The sequence below is a fragment of the Hemitrygon akajei genome, chromosome 8 (genome assembly GCF_048418815.1).
Source record: "Hemitrygon akajei chromosome 8, sHemAka1.3, whole genome shotgun sequence".
In the NCBI taxonomy this organism is placed as follows: Eukaryota; Metazoa; Chordata; class Chondrichthyes; order Myliobatiformes; family Dasyatidae; genus Hemitrygon; species Hemitrygon akajei.
In genome coordinates, this window is record NC_133131.1 from 21,760,378 (window position 1) to 21,768,415 (window position 8,038).

Here is an 8,038-nt window from a genome sequence, read left to right on the forward strand (position 1 = left end):
TATTTTATATGAATGCTCAAAAATGGCTTTGTTAGAAATGGAGAGAAAAGATTTTGATCTGTTGGAGACTGTATATCAGAACCAAGCACAATATTTTTCTGGCTCATTTCATCTTGTAAGTGCACTGTTCCCACTGGAAGTAGGCAGACTTGTGGATTTCATTGACCTGCCCAATATTTTCACTAATGTTCCAAAAATTGTCTATATTTGATTTTCATTTTATCCTTTGATCTGTTCTATACATACAGTATATAAAAGTAACCATAAACAGTCTTACCTACAATTTTTACTCTAAATGACAGTTGACAATGAATGGCAAGATAATATTGCAATTGACAAAAAAACTAATGCTTCAGTTTACAATAACACATTTCATTATATTACATTAACTATAAGTAATGTTGACAACACCACATATCTCTTCAGAAATAAATTAGAATGACTTTTACTCCCTTAGTAGTCTTGAGACAGCTAATTTAATAGAATAGTGTATAGCCTTATCTGAACCGTAAAATTATTAATTTTGATTGAAACATAACATTAATTAACCCCACATCCACGGTCACTTTCTTTTTACCATTGATTAAAGTATTCATGCATTGGTTCAGATCAGTCATGTTGCTCTACAGTTTCTAAGCAGATTCACAGATACGTTTTACAAAGACAAGTTAATGCAATATGCAGTGTTGCATATTGTCCGAGAAGAATTCATCATTAACAGATGAAATATATAGAACTGAAATTTAGTCACTTCTCAATTAATAATTACATAAAAATTAATGGGATCAAAGTCATGATTGTTATTTGTCAAACTTTATTCCATAATATAGCATGTTAGTAATTGAATGTAGTTAGATATCATATATATTATATAACTGAATGTAATTAGGTAATATATACCTTGCTGAAGCTGCAATTTAGCTTACCCAATTTAGATGTTACTGAATCTTTGATTGTGATATTGACTCCCTTCACTAATGAAAATGTTGATAGCTAATGGCATAAATCTGGCTCTGTCTTCACCAGTGTAGATATGCATTTCTCCCTATACCTTTTTTTTGGTATCACAAACACGAGAAAATCTGCAGATACTGGAAATCCAAAGCAACACACGCAAAATGCTGAAGGTACTCAGCAGGCCAGAGCAAGAATGATGCTGGGTCTCAGCCCGAAATGTTGACTGTTTGTTCTTTTCCATTGATGCTGCCTGGCCCGCAGAGTTCCTTCAGCAGTTTGTGCGTGTTGCTGGGTTTTTTGCAATTGTCTTGAACCTGGTGGGTAAGAGTAGTCAACACTGGGAAACCAGCACAGTCCAACAACCTTTAAAACTTCATAAGCTCATCATCTAATATAGTATAGCGCATCATGACCAAATATTACAAGAAATCACAAAGTATATAATATGAAATGCAAAATAAGTGCATTGACATTCCAATGATTGTACAGTTTTAACTCAATGATAATTTCAACTGACATATAATTCTTTTTAACTCTGAATATGATTGTGATCATTATGATGAACATTCAAATGAAGACATAAGAAACTGCACTGATTGAATCATATAAAAACAAACTGATGAAAGGTCACGACCTAAAAAGTCAACAATTCTGTCCCTTAGAGAATCTGTTCCTCCAACAGTTTGCTTTTCAGATTGATGCCAGTACTACAGATGATAAATCCTGTCCACAATCCCTTGAATGTTGGAAGTTGACAAAGTTCTATAGATGTGTGGTGGAGAGTATGTTGACTGATTGCATCACAGTCTGGTATAGAAACACCAATATCCTTGACAGAAAATCCTACAAAAAGTAATGGATACACTCCAGTCCCTCATGGATAAAGCTCTTGCAACTATTGAGTCAGATTACACAGAACGCTGTCACAGAAAAGCAGCATCCGTCAATAGAGGACCCGCACCACACAGGCTATACTTTCTTCCCACTGTTGCCATCAGGAAGAAGATACAGGAGTCCCAGGGCCCACATCATGAGGTTCAGGAACAGTAATTACCCCTCAGCCGAACCCAAGGGATAACATCACTCAACTTCACCCACCCCATCAATGAACTGAACTCATTTTCAAGGACTCTTCATCTCATGTTCGGGATATTTATTGCTTATTTATTTATTACTATTATTTCTGTGTTTTCTTTTGCACTTACACAGTTTGTTATTCAGGGGAACACTTAAGGAGGGCTAAAAGAAGATGTAAGGTTGCTTTAGTAGACAAGGTGAAAGAGAATCCTTCTACAGATAAATTTAGAGCAAAAAAGGATAGCAAGGGACAAAATTGGTCCTCTGGAAGATCAGAGTGCTAATCTGTGTGTGGAGTTGAAAGAGATGGGGGAGATCTTAAAGGGATTTTTTTCCATCTAAATTTACTTGAGAGAAAGACACAGATTCTATAGGTGTGAAGAAATGCAGCAGCAAAGTCATGGGCCCTATACAGATTGTGGAGGAGGTGGTGTTTCCTGTTTTGAGGGAAATTGGGGTGGGTAAATCCCCAAGGCCTGACAGGGTGTTCCCTCAGACCCTGTGGGAGGCTAGTGCAGAAATTGCAGAGATATTTAAAGCATCCTTATCCAAGGGTGTGGTACCAGAGGATTGGAAGATAGCCAATGTTGTTCTGTTGTTTAAGAAAGGTTCTAAGAATAAGACAAGAATTACTGGCTGCATTTGGATAAACAGGGAGTGATTAGGGATAGTCAACGTGGCTTTGTGCATGATAAATTGAGTCTAACAAATCTTATGGAGATTTTTGAGGAAGGTGATGAAGGCAAGGCAGTGGATATTGTCTACATGGACCTTAGCAAAGCCTGTGACACAGTCCTGCATGAGAGGTTGATCAAGAAGTTTCAGTCACCTGGCGTTCAAGATGAGGTAGCAAATTGGAATAGACATTGGTTTTATGGAGGAAACCAGAGAGTGGTTGTAGATGGTTCCCTCTGACTGTAGGCCTGTTGTGACTAGTGGTGTGTCGCAGGGATTGTTTCTGGATGATAATGTGGTAAACTGGATCAGCAAATCTGTGGATGATACCAAGATTGGGGGTGTATTGGATAGTAAGGCAAACTATCTAAGCTTGCAGCGGGATCAGGACCCGCTGGAAAAATGGGCTGAAAAATGGCAGATGGAATTTAATACAAATAAGTGTGAGATGTGGCACTTTGGGAGGTCTAGTTAGTGTAGGTCTTACAGGATGAGTGATAGTGCACAGAGGAGTGTGGTAGAACAGAGTGATCTGGGAATACAGATCCGTAATTCCTTGAGAGTGGTGTCACAGGTAGATAGGATCGTAAAGAAAGAAAGCTTTTGGTATGTTAGCCTTCATAAATCTATGTATTGAGAGCAGGAGTTGGGATGTTCTGTTGAAACTTTATAAAATGTTGGTGAGGCCTAATTTATAGTACTGTGTGCTGTTTTGGTCAGCTGCCTACAGGAAAGGTGTAAATAAGATTGAAAGAGTGCAGAGAAAATTTATAAGGATATTGCTGGGACTTGAGGATCCGAGTTACAGGAAAAGGTCAAATGGATTCGGACTTTATTCCTGAGAACGTAGAAGACTGAGGAGAGATTTGTTAGAGGTATACACAATTATGAGGGGTATAGATAGGGTAAATGCTAGCAGGCTTTTTTTCACTGAGGTTGGGTGAGACCACAACTAGACATCATGGGTTAAGGGTGAGATGTGTAATGTTTAAGGGGAACATGGGAACTTTTCCACTCAGAGGGAGGAATGAGATGCCAACACAAGTGATGGATGCAGGGTCTGTTTCAACATTCAAGAGAAATTTGAATAGCTATATGGATGAGAGGGGTATAGGGGCCTGGGGTCCAGGTGTAGGTTGATGGAACTAGGCAAATTAATGGTTTGCAGCAGACTAGGTGGATCAAAGAGTCTATTTTGTGCTGTGGTCTTCCCAGACTCTATGCTGTCTATGGCACATTGGTTGTTTCTCCGTCCTGTTGGGTGCAGTCATTCATGGATTCTGTTATGTTTCTTGGATTTACTGTGTATTCCCTCAAGTAAATGAATCTCAGGGTAGTATGTGGTGATATATATAGTAATAATAAATTTACTTTGAACTTTGATCTAAGCTTACACTAAGCAACCCATTTTATAATTTAAAAAAATCATACACAGGAGAATTAATTGATACAAACCTCTCACTTTTGATTGTACCATTCGTGCCTGGTTTATTGCTGAAAAGTCTGTTCATTGCTCAATTTAATTAGTTGTCATCAATTTTCACAGGAAAAAGGTTTTGACAGAGAAGAAGAATGAGTTTAGCAGGACAATGAACATTTCTACTCTAGTGAACACTCCTAAAAAAATCAGTGGGCAATCATACCACAGAAGTCCTGTGGAACAAGCAAATAAGAAATAGTGATGGATAAAGATTCATCGATTTGAAATGTTAATGCTGGTTCTCTCTCCACGGACACTGTCTGACCTATTGAGTGTTAGTGTGTAAATAATTCTTTTCACAGATGCTTCATCTTGAAGTCTGTTTTAAAAGTTTCTTTTAAAAAATCCCATGGTACATTGTGGTAGCAACTTTGGCTATTACTTGGTCAGAATTGTTTTACCACAATTTTTTTTATTAGATATCTCATATTGTTACCTACTTTATTAATTCTATAATATAACTTTCCCGATTTAGAAGCTACTAGAATTCTGACTGCGATTTTGATTTTTTTAAATAATGTAAGCCTCAATTGGATTCAACATAGTCCCGCTCTGTTTTTCTCATTTTGTTTAAGCAGCGTAGATAGTACATGTATGCCTTATTCTCTGAGATTGACCTCGGGTAAAAGTAGCCATGATTTACAAAGCAGCACATTTCAAAAATATCATAATGAAATAAATGCATTCATGATGAAGATTTGGTCACATTAGCTCCACAAACAAAGACCTTCTGCTGTCTTAGCAGAAAGGAGTAATGTACTGCATGTTTGTGGCTGAGATTATGCTGAAATCAAGAATGCTTTAGGAATTTAATGAAGGAGGCTGGCCAAGTGAATATTGGAATAGGCAAATCTAGAGATGGTAGAAGTTCAATGGTTCAATGATTCAATGGTTCCTTTTAATATCAGGAAATGTATACAGTACACAACCTGAAAGTTTTGCTCTTCACAGACATTCATGAAAACCGAAGAGAACCCCAAAGAATGAATTACAATAAAATGTTAGGATTCCAAAGCCCCCTCTTCCCCTCCCCCTCCCATGCACAAGCAGCAACAAAGCCTCAACCCACCCCCACTTATTTCAGTAGGAAGCATCAGCACCCGCCACCCTCTAAGTTTAGTTAGAATCTGATTTATTCTGATTCTGATTAATCTCTGAACCCAAGGTTAAATTGTTATAAATTACAAATGTAAATAAATAAATAAATAAATAGTGTCAACAAAATAAATTACAAGGCTGTGTTGCTGGGCCATTCAGAAATTTGATGGTGGAGAAGAAGAAGCTGTTTCTGAATCATTGAGTATGGGTCTTCATGCTAATGTGCCTCCATCCTGATGGTAGGAATAAGAGGAGGGAATGTCACAGATGGTGAGGGCTCTTCATGGTGACAAGACTTTCTTGAGGCACAACCTCATGAAGATATTCTTGATGGTGGAGAGGATTATGCCCGTGTTGGAGATGTCTGAGTCTACAACCATCTGCAGACCCTTCAGCTGATTTGACATGATTTGTGGAACTAAGAGTCTGTTGTAAAACAGAGGATATGAATTTGGCAGTATGGTGCAGAGGCCATAAACATTATGTTCAGCTGTGGCCAGAGAGAGAGGCTGTGAACAGATGATGAAATTATTGGCAAGGCTACATGGTTTGCATATTCCAGCCTCAACAATAAGATGAGAAAGTCTGCAGATGCTGGAAATCCGAAGTAACACATACAAAATGCTGGAGGGACTCAACAGGCCAGGCAGCAACTATGGAAAAGAGTAAACAGTCGATGTTTCGGGCCGAGACCCTTCGACTGTTTACTCTTTCCATATTTGCTGCCTGGACTGCTGAGTTCCTCCAGCATTTTGTGTGTGACAAGAATAAGATGGATAATTTCAGCACTTCCGGATATCTCTGTTTTTATTTCAGATTCCCATCACCTCCACCATTTGCTCTTGGTAAATTCAAATGATGGTCTAGAATCCGCAGTCAGCACATGCTGCTGACCTCATTTTGCCATGGTTCTCCCAGCAGAAACCTTCAAAGAGAAACATGTTGCATCCTCTGTAGTGAAGCCCTGTGCAAGAACAGGGTTTCTCACAGTGTGAAGATCAACATGTGGTGGAGGGGGTGAATTTTGGACAGTGAGGACAGAGTAAGTCCTGACTACAAAGCAACCAAAGAAAATTTTGACATGCAGCTGCCAAATTTTTCAATGTTTATGAGATAGAGTTTTTAAAGATTAGCTTTATTTATGTTTTGTACATTTAAGCACACAGTGGAATGCACAGTTTGTATCAGATCAAATCAGTGAGGATTGTGCTGGGGGCAGCCCGCAAGTGTCACCACATTTGTAGTGTCAATATAGCATTCCCACAACTCATTAATCCCAACCTTAACTGTACATCTTTGGAATATGGGTGGAAACCGGAGCGCCTGAGGAAACCCACGTGGTCATGGGGAGAACGTACAAACTGGAACTCAAATCTATGTTCACTGGTGCTGAAAGGTGATTTTGCTCATTGCTGCGCTACCATGTCACTAAGAAACACCAGAAATCATTTAGAATATTCAAGCTATTAAAAATGTAAAGAGTCCTTAAAATCATGAAATAAATGCTTGCTATTTAACTGTTGATCGTTATCTAATCCCTTGGATTAGTTCTACTCCTGTGATGTACATGGGGAAGAAATCCCTGAGCCCAGCCCTCTTTAATTCAACTTGCTCAAGCTGATGTGCTATTACATTTGAAATAGTTGCATACTCATTCTACCACACACAATAGTTGTCAGTTTGGCGTCGGAGCTTGGCTGTGAAAAGTACCGTGAATTGAAAACCACGACTTTGAGACCCTTCATTTTACCTACAAAATCCAAATCAGTGATTTTATTTTTCCAACATACCTTTTCTGGACTGAGCTGTTGATTTTTTCCCCTCTTGTCCTATTAATGCTCTTTATCACCTTCTTTTTCCATTTAAGTTCCTTTTTTCTGCATTTAAGTCCCTCCACCATCTGCACTGTCAGTAACCTTTGTCATTAGCCTTTCCTTCCCTGTCCTTCCCCCTTTCTGTCTTAAATTCTGATGCAAGTTCATTGAGCTGAAACATCCTTTGCTTCTCTCTCCACAGATATGTTGACCTACTGAAGATTTCCATCATTTTCTATTTTGCATTAGATCTGAAGATGTAATATTTTCCTTCTACATGTAGTTTGTTGAAAGGTTTGAAATCTAACAACACAATTTATGAGGAACTGTAGGTAGTTTCAGAGGCAGGGAACTTCCTTCTTTATAAATTGACTCAAAACAAATGATAGAAAGTGAGAAACAGTTGAATATAGAGTGGAAGCTTCCCATCATCACCCTTAAAAATCTCCTACGCACATCTTAGACTCCTGCTACATAGTTAATGGAAAGCTACTTGAACTTCCTCCGGTGATTCATTGTTCTCCTTTGTCAGTCCTGTTTCAGGACAGTGTTTATGCTGAAAGGATGCCAAAAGCCTCCTAGCCTATGAAATGAGACAACCCGAGAGATTGCGAAGCTGATTCAGATGCTGGTATTCTTCTGCTGCTTCTAATTCGACCCCAAAAGGCTGGCTTAAAAAGAGCATTTGGCTTTGAAAGATTCTGCACTTTATTTTGCTCCTTGCCAAATCCCTGAAGCAGCTGCTCAGTGCAGAGCTGCATTTGCAAAGGGTATCCTCGCTCGTCGGTGGCAGACAATCCAATTAAAGATGCACCTAGTCTGTGGACCTGTTGTGAATATATAATTAACCCCACCCCAGGAAAATAAACTAAGATCATAGTGGCATTAGATTCCACTTCTAGTGGAAACCCTTGACAATGCAAACTTTTAGCTGCAT